This window comes from Neodiprion lecontei, chromosome 7, assembly GCF_021901455.1.
Source record: "Neodiprion lecontei isolate iyNeoLeco1 chromosome 7, iyNeoLeco1.1, whole genome shotgun sequence".
Taxonomy (NCBI): Eukaryota; Metazoa; Arthropoda; class Insecta; order Hymenoptera; family Diprionidae; genus Neodiprion; species Neodiprion lecontei.
The window spans coordinates 12,737,240-12,757,812 of record NC_060266.1 but is presented as its reverse complement, the minus strand read 5'-3'; the positions used below and the strand labels follow the sequence as shown (position 1 = coordinate 12,757,812).

The 20,573-nt window shown below is 35.6% G+C and overlaps 1 protein-coding gene and 1 long non-coding RNA gene across 3 annotated transcripts in view; one reads left to right on the top strand and one right to left on the bottom strand.

Moving 5' to 3' along the window:
* Positions 1–20,573, bottom strand: part of LOC107217405 (regulating synaptic membrane exocytosis protein 1) — a 1,749,170-nt gene that overhangs the window by 1,094,683 nt on the left and 633,914 nt on the right. The gene's annotated exons all lie outside the window — the stretch shown is intronic.
* Positions 333–2,206, top strand: LOC124295524. The gene is made up of 3 exons (XR_006905475.1): positions 333–474; positions 1,773–1,831; positions 2,170–2,206. It is a non-coding gene; the product is annotated as an uncharacterized LOC124295524 (long non-coding RNA).

The window sequence follows — 20,573 nt, the reverse complement described above, 5'->3', positions numbered from 1 at the left end:
ATACATAAATATTCGTTATTTACGTCTGAACCATATAAGAATAAACAAGCAGTGTTTATATTTTAACTAAACAATTTATCAACAATTAACATTCCTTTTTGATTCCTGGGTGACCGGTTTACACTAATTGTAATATTATAATATTTATTCACATTCTTATTCTACGTACATGTTTATTAAAATTACCGTCGTACTTATATTAATTCAAATTAACGCGCCTTATTTATTCGCGTTTTATCCGCGAGGAAGCGCTGAAAAACCCTAAAAATATGGCATCACGTCGCATACTCGAGCGCACGTGCTCGAGCGTCGCGCCAATTTTTCGCGCATCACCGTCGCGCAGCGTCGTGCACTCTTCCATCCTTCATTCTCGAGCTTTCTTGTTCTTTCGCACCGCGTTTCACAGGTCGTTAGATACCACGGATCTCTTGAGAAAATTACAGAAACCCACGTGGCAAGAAAAGTGGATATTTGGTAAGTAAATGTTTAATTTCCAATAAATGTGTAGAGAATTAGACCAAAAAATATCCTTAGCTACTTGGCATAATTACATATTTACGTGCATATTTGCTATGTACGCTGTTCTGCAGTTTGCTTGCTAAATCGGCTATCCTTGGCCACCACGTGTTGAATGGTATGCAATTGAAATACTGGCTTATGTGTGAACAGAAAGTATTATACTGCTTATAATTTTTTGGCAAGCTGTGAATTAAATAAAATAATTACGATCGTTGACTTCCCAACTATGAAACATCTATAATATTAAATCTTTTTATAGTTTACTCAACAAGGTTATTTCCTAACCGCAGTTGACCTCTCACGAGTGAGTACTCGTTTGCTTTTCCATAGAATTGAAAAAGTCATGCTACGTATTTAAAGGATAACTTTTTGTCAGAATAACTTTTCCTTTGGAGAATCATTGTGATCTGGATGAACTAAGAGTGTTTGACCAAATATTTAGAAAAAGTCAGAAATAGTGGAAATTGTGTGTGGAAATTTCTGGTTTTTTTCTCATATTTTTTGGTTAACAGATCTTCGTTTATCCAAATCAGAATGATTCACCAAAGAAAAATTCGTCCTGATAATTATCCTTCAAATTGCATGATGATTTTCCCCCTTGATGGAAAATCACATGATACGGCATAATTGCCTTATGCAGTATTAAATTATGCATATTCCGATATTCGTATAGTGTCGCTATTTATTAATAAAGGCTAATTTTAATTTATACTAAATTGTTGATCAATTGAAACTTGAAGATACGCCGAACGTTATCAAACTTCGGTTTACTTTTCACTAGTTAATTACTGATTGAGGCCTGTATATTCAAAACTGTACGTTTTTAACATTTTTACTATAATTATTATAGGATATTATTATGCATTATAATTATTTTTCACGCTATACATATAGACGGGCTCTAATGAAACACTTAGTGTATCTCGCTGGCCCAAATAGAACAAGGCTATTTCATAAAAAGCTGTGTAAGGCATGTACAGAGCTCTGTATATACGTCCTATGTCAGCTTCAGTTTTATGCACATTCCTATCATTGTTGATTATAAAATAGCAGAATATACTCTCACAATATACTCTTCTGCTTATACGTTATTTCAATCTGGCGTATACCACCTTGAGCCTCGTGTAATCTAGCTTCAGTTAGAAAGATATCAGACTAGCGTGGAGACCGCCGATCAGTAATTACATATTATTTGCTTTGAATCACACTCATGTATTTACAACTAAATCTTGAAACATCTGTAATAATTGCAGGAAAAGGTTGAGCAGCTGACAGTCAACTGTGTATTCGAAATATACAACATACGTTTTAGGTAAGACTATTATTAACCAATCATTTAGTTTATGTTTGATCAAATGATTGGGTAACCAGCTACCATTCGATTGGCAATCACACTAATCTAATATCAATAGTGGCATTACGTCCATATTTTCAGTGTATATTTTATGTTAAACAACTTAACTTTGCAGTCAACTGTATAGTAGACCCTGACAAACATTAGTTCTCAGACTGTTTTCAGAATAAACTTTTATTTTCCTGCACATCAAATGAGAAATTATTGACTGACCTTTTGTTATTCAAAGTTTTATGTTCGCAACATTGAATATTATACTTTATTATACTTCTATTATTTATGATATTTGATTTCAGAAAATGACACGTAAAAGAAAAAGTAACGACTGCTATTCAAATAGACATAAACGTCGTCTCGTTGAACAACAAACTAAATTAAGTATTATTAGAATGAAGCAAGCTATGTCATTTGAACAGACAAACTTATCCGGTCAAGACAATGAAAATACACTCGCGCGTTCAGAAACCCAGTCAGGCTCTCAAAATTTTGATGTTACTATTGATGGACCAAATTTTGAAAGTGTACCATCAAGATCAGAAATACATGATAATGTACATAGTAGCCAAGATAGTGAATATAATTCTGTAATAGGTAGCGACGTTGAAACGAATGTAGATGAGCATGTCGATAAAAATACACCTAGTATTGCAAATATTACAGAAGCCCATGATTTAAATCATTCGAATGATTCAAATCTTGCAAATTGTTCAGGAAGTTCTCAGGAATTATCAAATAACAATAATTCACTGGTTGGCGATTTCCACCAATGGATAGCAGTTCATAGACCTTCGAGAGGTTCTGTTAACGCGTTGTTAGGTATCTTGAGAAAACATACGAACGCAAAATTGCCAAAAGATTACAGAGCACTTCTCAAAACTCCTCGGTCTACAGATGTTCACTGTATCGCTGGTGGCCAATATTGGCATAATGGACTGGAAAAAGCAGTCAAATCTATTGTCAAGCATCGAACGCAAGCTGCACACAATATTGGGAATATTAACTTGATGATAAACGTTGATGGCGCTCCTGTTGGCAAATCGTCACAATATAGTCTTCGGCCAATTTTGTGTTCGGATGATATTTTGAAAAAAGTTTACGTTGTTGGGGCCTTTTTCGGAGAAGGAAAGCCTAACAATGCTAACGAGTTTCTTGACATGTTCATTAACGAAGCAGTGACTTCAATCAATAATGGTCTTCTATTTGATAATCAACAGTTTGATGTCAGAATTCAAGCCTTGATATGCGACGCACCTGCTAAAGCATTCATTTTACAAGTCAAAAATTTTAATGGGTACAACAGTTGTACAAAATGCAATATTGAAGGAGAATATTTAGAACATACCATGTGTTTTCCATCAGCAGGTGAAAATATAACTCTAAGAACCGATGAAAATTTTAGAAATTATATTTATCAGGACGACTATCAAATTGGAACGACAAATCTTTCTAGAATACCTCACTTAGAATTGGTTACAAATGTTCCACTAGACTACATGCACCTAATATGCTTAGGGATTGTCAAAAAATTGCTTTTGCTCTGGATATGTGGGCCTCTTAGCGTGAGGCTATCCGCCTACGACATAAAAAAAATCTCTCGTGCATTAATTAGGCTGAGAAAGTGGGTTTCATCGGATTTTGTGCGAAAACCAAGGTCATTCAAATTTGTCAAGTTGTGGAAAGCGACAGAGTACCGTCAATTTCTTCTGTACTTAGGTCCCATAGTTTTAAAAAATGTATTGAAGAAAAACTTATACGAGCATTTTTTAGTTCTGCATGTGGCGATAACAATTCTGATCAGTCCGATTCTGGCAAAAAATCCTTCAAATATAAAGTATGCAGAAGAATTTTTACAATATTTTGTTGAGTCTTTTGGAAATATATATGGACTTAAGGATATGTCCCATAATGTTCATAATTTACTACATCTTGCTGAGGACATCAGAAAATTTGGTCCCCTAGATGAGTTCAGCGCTTTTAGATTCGAAAATCATATGTCTACGATTATAAAAATGACTCGGAAAGGCGAAAGACCGCTTCAGCAGATAGCTCGGAGACTTGCCGAATACGATTATATATCTACCACTGATACGACGGACGAAGACGTGCATATAAATGTTGGTTTTCACAAACGTCACTTCGAAGGTCCTTTAAGGGAGTTTATCTGATGATCGAATTAACAGATAGATTTCGATGAAAAAATTCGAGTCAACTTGAAAGTATGTAAAAAGTCACCTGTTTAAATTTCAATCTCTCCGGATATCTTGTTCGCGAGCAATTAATAAATAAAAATTGTCTGAATTAACATGGCCTCTTATGGATAGTCTTGTTTTTTTCGCCTATAAACGTGAAATTTACAATCATTGACAGACAGTTTCGAACCAAACTTTTGTAATAGATAAAAAAATATGTAAAGAACATTTAGACTGCTTTCTAAAATCCATTGGATACTTACGAACTTCAGAATAAATTAATTTGTCTCGCGAAGTGCTAATTTTTTGGAGGTTAACCTCCATTTTACTATGGCCGCATATGAAACCGGCAACGTTGCAACCGCGCGCTTTTTGAAATGACCACTGCGGTACTTTCCAAACGACGCAATATGCAGTACACTTGTGTCAAATCAATGAATCGCAAATAACACCATTGTGTTGTTAAAAAAAAAGGATATACAAAATGATAACACATATAAAAATTAGATTGAAAACATATATTTTTGCAATTAAATTCTATCACAATATAATTTTCCATTTGAATAACAAAGCGTATAGAATCTTAAATCTAAAAAGTAGGAACTGAAATTTTGTTTCGGAATATTTTTGGTTTTTCATCTTTGGAAAAAAATCATAATTGCGAAATTTTGTTTTCCAAAAAACCGCGGATTTTCTTGGAAACGCTTCCAGATTTACTGACTTCAATATTGCCATTTTCATCCTCACCAAAAAGGTTCAACACGCCCATTAATTTATTTTTTTGGTGCACTTGTAATATCAGATCGTAACTTATCCCCGCAGCGACGATTTTTTTGCGCGTTGCAAGTGATGTACAGGTTTTTAAACCATCAAGATTTTTTAAAGCTTTTGGCAACTCCTCGTCGAATTGTTGTTTTTTTCCTGCGTCATCCCACGTTAGTGTATTTTCAAAGAATGTTTCATCAGAAATACCAAGTTTCATGATCACTTGCTAGAGCATCGCAACGTCATCGGTAGCGTTGTGAGCATTAGACGTTGATATTTCGAGATTTTCAGCGAGTTTTTCTAATTTATTCTCCCCTTTTCCGGTTAGCTTCGTGATTTTTTTGATAATGGGCAACGAATCCGAGAAGCTAAATATCACTGCTGCAAAGTGTTGAATCAGCAAACTTCTTTTTATAGCCTCTATGAGCCTCGGACGATCAAATGTGCAGTTATGTGCAACTAACACGCATTTCTTTTTCAATTCTACCAAAAAATTGTAAAATTTCAACAATGCATATTGGAGACCAATCGATATAACTTCTTTTCCATGATAATGCAGCTGCCCTGCGACTGTCCGTAATCCAGTTATATTGCTTGCTTTTTCATCAATTTTCTGGGTAGGCGTTACGTAAATTGAAAAATACGAACTTCCGTGTTTAGCAGCTATTTGCAAAATATCGGCTGTTTTAGAAAAACCACCAGTTTCTAAATCAAAAAACACCAATATACGCGATGAAGAATCATTCTCAATTTCAATAATCGGAGGCATATCAGCGTTCAATAATCCCATGTCTGATTGGTATGTTTAAGATCCTTCCGAGCGTTCCTTCTTGTGTCGCAAATCTGTTTTTTTTGCTTTCAAAAATAAACGTCTTTTTTTGAACTCTTGGGAACATGATCTTAAATACCTTTTGCTCGCGTTCGAATCCACTTTCAGACCATACGTTTCCGTATATTTCGCGGGTGAGAAAGATAATTTTTCCGCCATTTTATGTACATACTGTTCCCCGCTATTTTTTTTATTGATCGCGCATGCTAGCCGAGCATCGCTGGAAGCTGTTGAACCATAGAAGCGCATTTTTGGTGCTTTACTAGCAATCGTCGCGCTTAGGCTTTCGTTGACGTTACTCGAAACTCCTGCTGCGAATCTCTCCGCTCTAGACGCTACAACGTCGAAAATACAGCTTAACGCATCAAATAATTGTTCGCTCACAAATCCGTCCCCTATCGCGGAATGTCTGTACGATTCCGGGTTGGCATGATAGCCGCACCATGTTCCGCAATTGTCATGGTTATTGAAACAATGGGATGGAATGTTTCTTATTCCTTTGCCCATTTCGACAGGATCACCGATATTTTGAGCTACGCAATAATTAAAGCAGCGTTGGAGATATTTTATTGCACCAGCAGTGAGCTCTTTGTGATTTTTTTTTATTTTGTAGAGTTCATTTACTACCCCTTTGCTTGTGTGATTTTTATCAGAATGTTTGATAACTTCATGATGACTAGCCGCTCGTACTGATCCTATCGCGCTACTATCGTTATCTCCGATCATGATGCCTAATTGAACGTGACACGTGTCGAAAATCGAATTTTGGGTTGCTAGATGCGCAGTAGCTGCGGACTCCATTGCATTAGCAGAACCTTCAAAATTCAGTCTCCAGTCATGATCGCTAGAGTCGTGTCCTCGATCACATTTTCGGCATTTTCTATTTTTAGAAATGTACGTAAGGACTTTCTTTGTAAAAAATCCGACGAGAGCCTCAGATCCCGTAAGACTGTCGTAGTTACGTCCAGTGCCTCTAGTTGTCCATCCCATATCGAACGAAGCCGCAATACGTACTATATTATCTGGTTGAATGTCCGTAAAGTTTCTTGGATTTTTTTCGCATGAAGTTGGAAATAGGAAATTCGTAGTGAGGTGGGACGGCCTGTACAAGAATCCTTTCAAATTTATTCACGAGTTTTATTTGCATCAAAATATTAATTCGTTCCATTTCCATTATATTTTTTATTTCCATTTCAAATGATGATGATAGTTATTACCATTTAATTACAAAAACTTATATTTTAATTTAATGTTTATTTCAATTATTTAGTTTGATAATAATAAAACAATTAAATTTATGAATTTAGAAGAATTCCGAATTTAAAAAGCCTAAGAAATTTAATTTCCACAAAAAAAAATTTTTGAGAAATTATGAAAATGATTACAAAATGTTTATAATTACAATTTTTCGTGGTATATACCTAATAACTATTATGACATTGATATAAACAATGTCAAATGTACAATTTGTTTTTCTATAAATATTGATTCAAGAATTCTAACGACGTAGTTTATCATACGAAGTTAATGCACGCATGAAACTTGACTGTTCATTTTCTAATCGAACCCGACACTAAATTCAAACTTGTCGAGTGCTTCCACAAAATTCCCCATAATGCTCTATTTCATAAAAATTTTCAGACTTTACAAAATCTTTTATCCTGACATTTTCTCAAATATTTTTGATAGCTTTGTTACGTCCTCCAGACTTCATACTCCTTTCCCACGCTCTTAGTTACCTTACGCTCTGTAGTCTACCCTTATCGTTCGCGAGTCAGCAGGTTCTCCTGTAACTCGCGGCTAGTTTGCCTGCTACATCCGGCAAAACCAGGCAGATCCATCCCAGCGCTCAAGCAAGACACCTATCCCTCTAAACCAAGACCATACCTTTTTCCCTTCACCGACTCCGTTGCATTGACCACTAATAAACAACCATATACTTTGAATCGTTTACCTTCCCTTAATACTGATCCCTTTCTATTCCATTTACTTCCTGCATTGGGAGTAGTAGCACGCGAGTGTATAGTCGACGTGAACGGACCCTACAATAGCCAAATAACACCTTGGCTGGGCGTGGAGTAAGCTCCGATTACCGCTAATCGGAGCCTACGCAATATACCCCGTAACAGCTTCGCAAACCCAAAGCACACTGACATTGGAAACTTACAAAAGATTTTTTGATTTGTCGACATTCTGAATGGTCAGTTCTCGCTCCATGAGAGTTGCTGCGATGCAGCCTTCTCGAGCCATTTCTTCTGCCGCAGTGCCTACTTCTATTTCATGCGTCTTATAACAATTCACATGAAGTGGAGGAATATTCAATGAAGCCAGTATTTTGTTGATATGCGTGTTGTCCATACCACCATTCAGAGCTCCTAGAATAAATAATTGAATTTTCTTACTGACGACGATTGATATCGTAATATGTGTTACTTTTTTTGAAGATCATATATCATCTTACCCATTGCTGCTCTGGTATTGACATCGTAATGTTTACTCGTTTTGGCTCGTGTACTCTGTTTTTCAACTTCGTGTGTTTTATCAGTGGCAAATCTGATTTTTCCTCGGCAATTTTCACATTGAACCGTGAATATCGACGCTAATCTGATTCGCGTTTCATCGACTATGTTGCTCAGAGGAACCACTGCATCACATTTGTGACATTTGCAGAAAAGATGTTTAGACACAGTTTTCAAGTGCATAATACGTCGGCCTTCGAGGTTATCCGATTCTGTTGCGCTTTCTTTGAGGTTAACTTTTTCTTTCCTGCATCCTTTAACGCTCTTCAAATTTTCTCCCACTTTCATAAGTCGCAATCGTGAATTGTACACTTTTTCAGTGACCCGTTTTCCTTTCCAGAAAAACGCTTTCTTCTTCGAATTTTCTTCCATTGTTTAAGAGATTAACGTGCAAAGCATAGAAGCAAGAGAAAAATACTAACACATGGCTGCGGCTGCGGTACGCCGTCGGGCGTCGCCGCCGTCGGGCGTCGCGCCTGGTTGCAGCGTTGCCAAACTTATCGAAGGGACTACGCTAGCCGTAATAATTTTTCTTTTGACTAACTCGGTACCAGATGAACTTCCTTAATTGGTGATTCAAAAAAATGCAAACAGTATAAGGTTCTGCGTTAGAATTCTTATTCCATTAATTGTAATAATTCTACAAATGATTGTTGCATGCTTAAAGACGGAACAATGGTAAAATGTGTAAATTTCGTAAAGTACAAAAACACATCATATGTTATCGGTTACGAACTGGTTCGATTTGAAAATGTATATTCACTACCTTGTGAATCCAAGACATTTGACATCCAAACTGTAAAGAAAGATGCTAACCTCAAGTCATGGCCATGCGCTAATATATGTCTCAAGCTGATGAAGATACCTTTGGATTTTGTAACATCTCGTAATGAAGAAATAGCTATGTTTCCAGTACTTCACACAGCTAGTAATCTCTGAGCAGAACAAACTGCACATTTTGTAAGCAACATGTTATTCACATGCATTTTTATGTACATGAAATTTCAGTTAGTTTAGAAATTATTGATTTCTTGAAATGAATGCACCAGCTTTTCTTATTAACCACGATCTTCAGTTGAATTTTCTAAGACCAGCTAATACTAAACAATATTAATTTGCTTTGTATATTCTCTGTACAAAATATTTTTAAATATTTCTGGCCGTGTGGCTAGAGATGTTCTAAATTCATATCAATTTATACCCTGCAAACTGTATATCTATATCGTGACTTCACTGCAACAATTTCTTATTTTAGATCGTTTTCAATACGCCGAAGAATCATGAATTTCAATATAGTCGAGTTTCATGATGGTCTGCACGTGATTCCGTTTAGCTGGTTGACCGATGATGATAAGACAGCTTATTGGCCTCCTTATGAGGATCCGATAAAAATGTGTAGGGCGGTGGTGAATATGGAGACCCCGGTCAAGGACAAGTGGGAGCTGTTGAAGGTGTTGGCCATACTCGGAAGTGCAGGTATTTACTATTCTGATCAAAGGTAACGTTAGGAACAACTGTTGTCTACAATCATATTTTTTAGTGCATGTCCGTCATCACACTAATTTTAGCATGCAAAGTAAACGATAATAAAAAATAATCATTTACTAAAAATAATTTGTACATTGTGATCCTTTTTACATATTGGTTGATCTGAAATTATAAATCTGATAATTTTATCTTTGATTATGAGTTTGCCCAGCTGTTAAGTATGAACTACATTAAGGGGAGACTTCGGTAAAATAAGAAAGTCTCACATTTTTTGATCAATTTGATTGAAATTTGGACCGTTTATTTACATAGCAATCCTAAAACTAGAATCTGGTATAAGTTTCTGCTCAATATAGGTCAAGTAATTTGACAGTTATGCATTTTTTCCAAGATTCCTCGAAACATTCCTTGCTCATTAGGCTTCATCGTAGAAGGTTGAAGTTGGTTGTCGATACACTTTCTACCATAGACTAAAAATTGGTTGGAGAAATTTTTGATTAGAGTTTTTCAAGTCATTTAGGCTATTACTTAAACAGTTTGAATTTTTATTTACAACAATTTTTGGTGCACGGTAGGCTGGGAAATGAGTAATATTCACCGGAGCTCAAATTCCTTTCACCAATTTCAGGACAATATACCTAATTGTGAAAATATTTCTGCTGAAGGGCAAAATGATTCGATGAAATCTAATGCGCAAGGAATTTTTTGCAGCGGTGGGCAAAATCTTCGAACGGTTTTTTGCGCATATATTTTCATCGCAGGAGGTTGGAATTTTATTTCAAGGCCTATACTAACATTATCTAAAAATTTGTCGAAGGATTTTTTTGTACGACTTTTTTCAATCGTGTAAAAATTAAAAAACCGATTTTTGTCCAAAATTTGACTGAAGTCTCCCCTAATCAGATTTGTGACACAAAAAGTAATTGTAAAGCAGCTGCTTAGTCAAAACGGTATACTACTGGAATCACTCTTAGGTTTCCTATCATGGAATCAGCATAATGAATTGTCAGTTTCATAAATTATCCAGTATCAGATTTTTGGTTCTAGATTACCTTATAGTAAATTCAAAGACGTTCTCATCGTACATATAATTCATAGTTTGATTATACAATGATGATTACGCAATCTATTTTGTGTTAATGGTGATGTATGTAGATATGATGTGAATAATGTATTAATTATATTAATTGTCTATTATTTGGTTTCATACAGATAATTATCCTGACGCAACACAAAAACTGAAGCTCATGCAGGATGCTTCCGATTTAGAGAATTTTGCAACGGAAGAGAGTTTGAAAAAGTCGAGATCTAAGCGCCATCGAATATTGCCTATCTCTCCGGACACATCTGAGGATGAGGAAGTGGCTGTGCCTAAGCCGACAGAAGACGCAGCCAACAACAATAAGAAAAAAGCTACATGTGGAAATGGGGAAAAAACGATGAACTTGCCAATAAAACCGGTTGATTTTGTTACTATCACAGAAGCAAGAAGAATTGATCATGTTGAGGCGCAGGTTACAAATCATTTGCCATCCAAGAGTGGGAATTCACAAGTTGGTAAGGATGTATGACTGTGAACCATGGTTTTATTTCATCCATCGCTCTTACATTTTTGTGTGAAAAATTGTGTAAATACTTTTTCCTAAACATCTAATACTTGTAGGAAGGGGGTTGGCGAGTAACAAAGGCATGCAGCGTCCAGCCAAAGAAAACAAAGAAACTATTATTCTAGAAGGTAAATGTATATCTACTAATGAATAGTTGACGTAGCAATGGCAGGTGGATGGTCATTGAATTAAGATGATGTTACGAATTAAATAGCTTCTTCAATTAAATTTGTTTTGTAAAGAGCAAGCCCTGTATTCCAGGTACCCTATATTATTGAACAGGTTAGATTAGTTTTGTGTAGATTCGATTTTCCACAGTCTCTCTGTAGTTTCTTAGTTGCAAAAGGTTCCCTACGTATATCTATATTTCCATTACAGACCATAAATATCTTTTCTAAGACTTAAACTATCATAATCTATAAAATTGTGGAGTCCCCTGTCAAAGATTTATATTTTATTTGCATATATTGTCCAGTCGAATATATGTTCACCCAAATTTATATAAATACGATTTGTTCGTTTCAGACTTCTATACAGAGCTACTAATCACTATTAGCAAAAGTTACCACACGACCCAAGAGGTCGAAAATCGACTCAAGTTCATCGAAGACTCACTAAAAGCAAAGGAGTTACACCTTCCAGGGTCTCAAAATAACGGTCATGGTGCGGACGGAGACGCACTTGAAGCTATGTTGCCATTGGGGACTCTTCTAGAATTTGATGAATTCGATAATAAATTGCGAGAAAAGGAATTTGCATTACGAGTGGTAAGAGAATCTGTTATCATTTGGAAATTGTACTCGTTTTACAAAATTAGTCCTGCACAAATAATTGTGTTTCAGGAACGAAAATGCCCAAATAGTTTGAAAAATTGCCAGCAATACCTGCTTTGAGGGGTTTCATCCCTTATCAAATTTAGTACACCACTTCGTTCATCTTTTATCAATTTTAGAAAACCCTCAAAACCTTTTTAAATTCTGTGAAATCTCCTGAAATTATTTGAGATCATTTGAGGTCCGTTGAAATCTCTTTGTATCTTCAAAAATCTTTTTTTGCAACCTTCTGAAATCTGATGTTTCTTGAAATTTGTTGAAATCTTTTTTAATCGTAAAATTCCAAAATTGATGAGTTGATACAACCCATTGTCTTGCACATTATTGGCTATAGAATTTCGCTAATTTGAAATCAAAGTGACAAATGCGAAATGTATGCAATTAAATTCATGGTATATATGATCAAATATGTAGCATACAGTGTTTATTTAATATACAATAATCTTCCACTAATGATGGAGAATTTTAAACTATCATAACCATTCTCCATCTGAGTGCAATGAAGAATATACGTATAAATACGGTAAATTCTAGTGCTTGGCGTTCCCTAGCTAACATCCAGCAGGTACAACAGTCAACGACTAAACAAACTATTTCATATTTCAGGTTAAGGTAGATAATGGCGTTTCAAAAGAAAAATTGTGTGCAACAGTAAGCGATTTTATAATTATAATACATCGTCTGTGCACGGCTTGTATGAATTGTAACGTTTCGCGGTTATGGGGTCCGAAGGACTAAAGTAACCGCTGCTATTGTGAGTGTCTTTGCTCGAGTTGAAAGTTGTTATTAATGAATTTAGTAAATCGGAGCTCTCCTCATGTAGGTAAAGAAAGAATGAGTCTGCCAATTAAAGAAAATCTGGGCTATGTTAGCTATAGAGTGTTCGTGGAGTCGGACAGGATTCGCCTGCCAGAACCACCTTGCAATAGACTTGGGTTTTTTAGGCCGAAGCTACGTGTCTTGCAGACTCGGGCAGAATACCAGAGGTGCACTATCGTTAGTTACGGAATCAGGTAAACAGATTACCATCCCTGCTTTCCTGAGATCGGACTTAAGTACCTGCGTACCAAAGCCGTTCGTTTTAATCGCGAATTTATGATGATGTTGATTTATCCCAGACCAAGGCGCGAACCGTGGCTGTCCCTCGGACTTGGGATCACCACCAGGGAGAGCCGGACACAGGTTTTACCCAGTACTGTCAAACTGACTGTTTATCCAAAGCTGTTCCCTGCCTATAGTATACCCAATTGATTGGCCTCAACAATTTGGTTTATCAGACAAGGATGCAGTAGATGTAGTTACGAAAGAATTCTTCAAGTTATATTTACAATAAACAAAATGGTTTAACAAAAGAGGAGTAAAGAAAATAGTAATGTTAACAGAGAAGAAACAACTGAAAATAACTAAGAGTACAATCGCTGCTAAAAGCGATTGAAAAGAATTAAATCTAAATACAAAGAATATTAACAAACAAAAGAAAAATGAAGGAATAAGAACTCAAGTTTTATAGGCTGCGGTCAATCAGTATGCCGTACGAGAGTTTAAAAGAGTTAAGTTTAGAGTTGAGTATGCGAAGGTCGTTATAAGTTTTCGGTTTGGATTTCAATATTCGAAGATTTGGTTGGTTGAAAGTAGATTGAGTAGACTGCTTTAGTTCTAAACTCAAGATTTGGTTTCTGATAATTTATGTCTCCTAGAGAGAACAGTGAAATTTCACAGAGTTAAAGTTTGAAGTTAAAGAGAGTCAGCTGAGCGTTTTGCTTCAGTGCTCGAAGAATGAGTGATAAGTGGAACAGCTGTGCGCTTTGCTACAGGTCTGAACTTGTAATCGAAGAGTATTTAATAATCTCAATAGAGTCAATTGGGCGCTTTGCCTCAATTGCTCGAAGAAGTTAAATATTGGGTGCAACAGCTGTGCGCTTTGCTATAGGTCTGAACACTGGGTCGTCGTTCGTGCTCAGTTTTATACCTGTCAGGCCTATTGTCTAGGGATTATTCCCGCCGTTCGGTTCTGGTCCGTCGTGCTGTCCTCACGCCGCTCGCTGGTGTGGGTGATCATGAGATACAGCTGGTTGTGTGTAATGGTCATACTCGGCTGACCGTTACAGTATTGTATGTTATTGCTATAGATGTTTGAACAAGTACTTATTCCAGGAAATATTTTGCATACCTTGATTCTGAGGCTGACTATAATTGAGGGGGTTGGTGCAAAAAGGATATACGTGATAGACAAAAACGTCCTTTTTCTATATTTTGATACTCTTTCTACATTAAGCCCCTCACTATATAAACCTGTATTCAATATTCCAGACCTATAATTCTACAGTATAGATTATATCATTTATTGGATTGTTCTATTCAATGAAAAGATTCAGAAGGCACCAAGACTTTCATTTGAGAAGTATTACAGATTGGGAGTATAAAGAATATTTGATTGAACAAGAATATTGATTAAATCCTGAATCCTAATTAATCCAATTAATTCGGTCATCTGCATCGGATATACAGATACAGGGTTTCTACTTAACCCGAAAATCAATGAAATCGGGGTAGTCAGGGAATTTAACCGGAATATATACCTACATTGTGAAAAACAGCAACTATGCTGCATATTTTGTACAGTGCGCGAGTAATAATCATTTGTACACAGCAATAATTGTTGATACATACTGAGGCTCACATGAATAAAAATTTGTAACAAAGTAAATTGGGATTGAAATATTTTTGAACAAAGTTTTACGGCTATAATTATCAAACAAATTAGAGAAGTTTTTTATACTTCTGAAAATTTCAGGAAATTTCTGTTTTAGGTTAGACTAGAGACCCTGTATAATCTGCAAGAGCTTTATTCTGGTTAATCACATACTGATCAAAATAATGATTACATATATTGCCCCTCGACAAACTAAATTCTCCACTCATATTATACTAAATTAATAGCACGCAATTATAACTCTTATTATGTTCTATTTTGTCCTGATTTACCTATCTACACGCATTAATACAATTCATTTGAAAACATTTTAACTGTATAAATTTATATACTGGTTGCTAATCTAAATGGTGAGGGAATCCTATAGTGAAAATGTAAGGTGACAATGGGAATTGTTGTGATTTTTCTATTTGGCTTGCAATATTTTTTTGACTAGTGCATAATTTACAAGCACTATAATATGTGGTATGAAATAATTTACTATATTTTCTCAATATATGTTTTTAGGTACACTTTATGAAAACTCTTGGTGGAAAAGACACCCATGATTTTTTATTCAATGCCTTGAAACGCTGCCTCAGTAATTCCGTTGCCAAAGAGTACAGTATGGATGGCAAAAAAAAAAAAAGAAATCGCTGAGACCGACATATTTTTTGAGAACCATCCTCAGTGAGTATTTGCGCTATATGTTGGAATAATATAATTGTTTCAAAAAAATATAGCTCTTAACTGAAAATTATTATTTTCTCCAGAAGCTGCAAAGATGCATAGGGCTGAATCTGATGAAGATCTCGCCATAAAAATTATAAGCTCCTGGCTCGCTGGAGCCAAATTGAGATTCGACAGAGAAACGTACGACAAATAAAAAATCTTCTTTACTGTGAACGACTACCTAAGCATATGTTGAAGGGTATAATTCAAACCTGGGATTTTTTTTTTTTGTACAGCGCCAAACTGGGAGTGATTGAACCAGAACAAGAACAACAAGAACAAGTACAACAAGAACAACGTGCGGATTGAAAGTATATGACAAAACGTAACATTTCTTCGTAAATATTGTGTAGAGCAAAAGACTGCCCTGTATCAGCTTAATTATTATATCCTATATTTTCATATGCATTATTGTTCCCAAAATAATATAATTATAATAATATAACGATAAGTTTATATTGAGAAAAAGACTATACTTACTTTCATGTATATTTCAAAAGAAGCCTTCGATTCACGACTTAATATGGACATGTGTCTGTACGATTTTATAATGTATTTGAAAATAAATAACTTTATAAGATACCTATATAATTAATCATTTTACTCAGATTCAGGACTTTCTTTATTACCTGAAAGATTTTTGAAATGTATTGTGGAATATATCAGAAATATTTTCACTATATCTTTCGGAAATGTTTCAGCAATATATCAGTCACCATTTTCATATATATGGCTGAAAAATTTCTGAAATATATCGCGGAAATTTTTCTGACATATTACCAAAATGTTTCTGACATATTTTTGACATATGTCAGCTATATATTTCTGACATATTTCTAAAATGTTGCAATGGAATATAACATGTTTCTGATAAGACATTTCTGAAACATTTCTGAAACATATTGTGCTGTGTGGGTAAGTAGTTGAGTATGAGTCGCGAATAGCGAATTACGAATTATAACTTCTCGTGGTATTTTGAGTCGCAGTGAGCATCGTTTGAATAATTATTTTTATTTATATTTTTTTTTGTTAGTATTATCATCCACAGAAAATATATTGGTCGATTTTATCAGTGCTTTGTAAAATAACGTGTTGGCGTACGTCTTTCGTATCTCTCTCTACCCAAAAATTACTCCTTCCCTCTACGCGGTACCGAGCTGCCGAGTATATGGTCGCGGTATATCGCATTACCGATTTCGAGGCGTGTTGGTCACGCCAGGCGCCCAACAAATTTTGCCATATTGTTTTAGGTCCAGGATACCTCGCGGACGCCGATTTATTGTGCACGCGGTAAGTTCTTGGTCATTTTCTCCGAGTGACCGAGGAGCGGGAAAAATCCACGTCACAATATATATATATATATATATATATACACACATATATATAATAATACATATAATATATGTATATATATATTTATACATTAGACTCGTCCAAAATTAAAAAAAAAAAATTGTAAATACGTGGGGTAATGTTAGGAAAAATGAAACTCATTCAAGCGTTAATTATATTTAATGTTACAATACATAAAATAATGGTGAAAATGTGACCATAAATATCGTTGCTTCTTTTTTTTCGCTCGAAATTGTGTATAGAAATATATATTTGCGAAGTATTCGTGACCAGGAAAGTATATTAAATCATGTTTAGTTGAATTCCGGTCGATATTGTAATTAATTTATTTGGTTAGGAAACCACATATTTTCGACGTTTCGGCTGGGCCCCGCCGACCATCTTCAGGCTATAATATATATATATATACAAGAATGTTTAAGAGGACATTCTTATTCATCTAAAAGAAGCTATATTATTAGGAATAGTTGCTGTTTTTCATTATCGTTCATTGAAACTAGAAAATGTCACATGGTGAAGTGACTTTTCTTTGAGGTTATGTGTGAAATATTTGTGGTTTACATATATAGTACAATTATAAGTTAAGTTTGTAAAATTAAAAGATTAAAGTGTAAATAGACGTGAGAAAGTTCAAATTAAGTAAAGATCAAACAAGATGTAGAACGGGTTACTCACAAAATTGACAACCGGTGCCTGCTTAGGTGCTATCAGTGCGGCATTTTGGACGGAAGTGATTATTAGCGGAAATCGATCAAGGACCTATGGTAATGAGGTGCGATGTTGATCTATGTTAGGAAATTATGGATTTGAAACTGATTCAGCGTAATCATGGCGCCAATTTTTGAAACTACAGAATATTAGAGTACAGATGACTAAGTTGTTGAATATCTGTGCGCTTGTTCACCGTATTGTTTTTGTTCTTATAAATATGGATCAATTATTTGATGTTAATGTTTATACGCATGTGGTTCTGTAGCCAAAGTTATAGAATTGTTGAAATCAAAATGATGTCCTAGATTCAAAGTGTGTGCAGCTAGAGCGCATCTATCTGTTTCATGGAATTTGATGTTTGAACGATGGCCAGAAATTCTATTCTTTAAATGTTGTGACGTTTGTCCAATATAACTTTTGCTACAGTCCGAACATTGTATTTCATACACAGAGTTAATTTTATCCAGGTTAGGAGTTACAGATTTGAGGTGAGAAAATAAACCTTTGGTAGTTTTATCAATTCTAAAAGTAATATCGATGCCCTCAATTTCCAAAATTTTTTTAATTTGGCTGGACAAGCCTTCAATGTATGGTACAGAAGTGGTGTTTTTTTTGCTTGTCATTATCATTTGTTGGATTGTTATAGTCTGTTTTCCAATCGATGGAGTTGTACATTTTATCTACTCTATACTTTCTTATATTATTTATGAGTTTTAGAGGGTAGCCATTCGTAGCAAGAGTTGTTTCAACGAGTTTTAAATTTTTTATGAGGAATTGAGGGTCAGTTATTTTGAGACAGCGATAAAATAAAGCTATAGCGACAGATTTTTTTATGTTTTGACGGGGGCAAAGCGCCAAACTGCGTCACGGTGAAAAAGGGTAGTCACAGTTAGGGGACCAGTTGTCCGGCAAAGTGCCGAGCTGCGTCAATTTTATAACGAAGCGTTTCTCGTCTAGAGAGCGTTATCGGACTAAGATTTACGAGGATAGGAAAAGAAATTCAAGCATAGAGATTATTCCAAATTTTAGTAAAGAAATGGAATACTAGAGTCCACGATAGCGCGGGACTTCTAGATGAATATTAAGTTGGGCGGAGTAGTTAACATTTGAGCTGTAGGGAAGTTAGGAGCAGAACCGATAAATTCTATTAAATAATTATTATTTCGTTAATTTTATTTTTAATTTTGTTCACTACGGTTATATTTTTGTAAGTCTTCAATTTGTCTACTAACAAAGAGTATTGTACCTTGATTATTCGCGATTAAACATATGTTATATTTACACATGCACTCGTCTGTCTCGTTGTCAACGCATTTCTCGAACCTATAACTTTAAATCAAAAAAAGGGAGGGAAGTGAAAAACAACAGTCAGCCAAGGAATTCCCTGGTCTGAAAGGTTGGCGATGTTATAAGTCAATAGTCCATAACACAACATAGGCAAGCGACTCTCTTCACTTCGAGATCGCGATTAGAAGGGAGCACTGGGAAACCCGTATCTCCGACTAGGTGACACAGGCTTGCTTTCACTTGTCTCCAGTTGAAGGAACGGCCGAAGAGGCCCTTGTCTTTCTAAGGGAGCAACGGGCACAGGCGCTTGTTCACATATTCAAGGCGGCCTTGGGGATACCTAAGTCCGTACAGCTAGATCATCGGGGGTTTTGGGTTGATAACCCATAACATAACGTAGGCAGGCGACTCTGTTTACTCCGAGTTCGCAATTAGAAGGAAGTACTGATTAGCCCGTATCTCCAAGTAGGTGACATACGCCTCTCTCACTTGTCTCTAACTGAAAGCAACGGCCGAAGAAGCCCTTGTCTTGCTGAAGGAGCAACGGGCGGAGGCGCTTGTTCACATTCCAAGGCGGCTTTGGTGATACCTAAGTCCGTATCAACAATCCAGAGTTTTTGGGGTCTGATAAGCTGATCCTGCTTTTACCCATCAGAGGTGGTTCCTTACAATTATATTACAATTGACAAAAAACTCACTAATAACGGGTTTATCACATAGGCTCCGGCTTGAGATGAACCCCACCCGTTACAGTATACATACTCCCACCACCGTAATTGAGTTTGTTTTTAATTTCATTTCATCTTAAAATTCACAGATATTATATGTCTAAAGTTATTCACAGCAATATTTCCTAAGAATATGACTAAAATCCAAAAGAAAAAAAAATATTATAAATATCAAAAATCTAATTACAGATTCAAATTGTTGAGAAGAAAATAGCGTAGTTCCAAAAAAAAAAAAAAATGTTGTACGATAATTATGAACGGAGTTATTGAGTTGTTGATTGAGTGGTGAGAACACCCGGGCGCGCGGGCGCGCGAAGCCTCGAGCCCCCCACCACGCCGCCCGGCATCATTCCTCCGACTAACGCCACTCGACGTACGTTCAGCAATTTTTTTTTACTAGATACAACGTACCTAAAGATCTGAAAAAATTCACGGTGATGTCTTGGGGTGTTGAGAGATAGCTGATATTTTTTTTCCCCCTCAATATTATTTACAACAACAATAAACAAAATAACACTTAAACACCGTTATCTCCGGTTCTAATCAAGATATTCATGTTTTTCTTTTTTTAATTCCTCATAAAATGAAGAGCAAGTGCAATCCATCATAATATTCACAATGATATGAATATTCTCGGAGATATCTCTATTTGTTTAACAGCAAAAAATTTCAAGTGGCCCAAAAATTGTGATTTTCGAGTAAAAAAGGATGTTTTTCTTTTCATTTGTGGAAAGTACAAGTAACGAACTGACTCCATGATTTTTTGGCAACCTGTGGGCCAATCACATAACAAAGGGCAGACGATATACGGATTTTGGCTTGTCGCGGATAGTTGCTCAACCATATAACACAACCAAAAAAGATTTGCACGATAATTTTGAAGACACTTCATGTTACCTGTTCCATAAGTATCAAAGCCACACGTCGTTTATTCATAAATTTATAACAAGAAATGTGAAATTTTTTT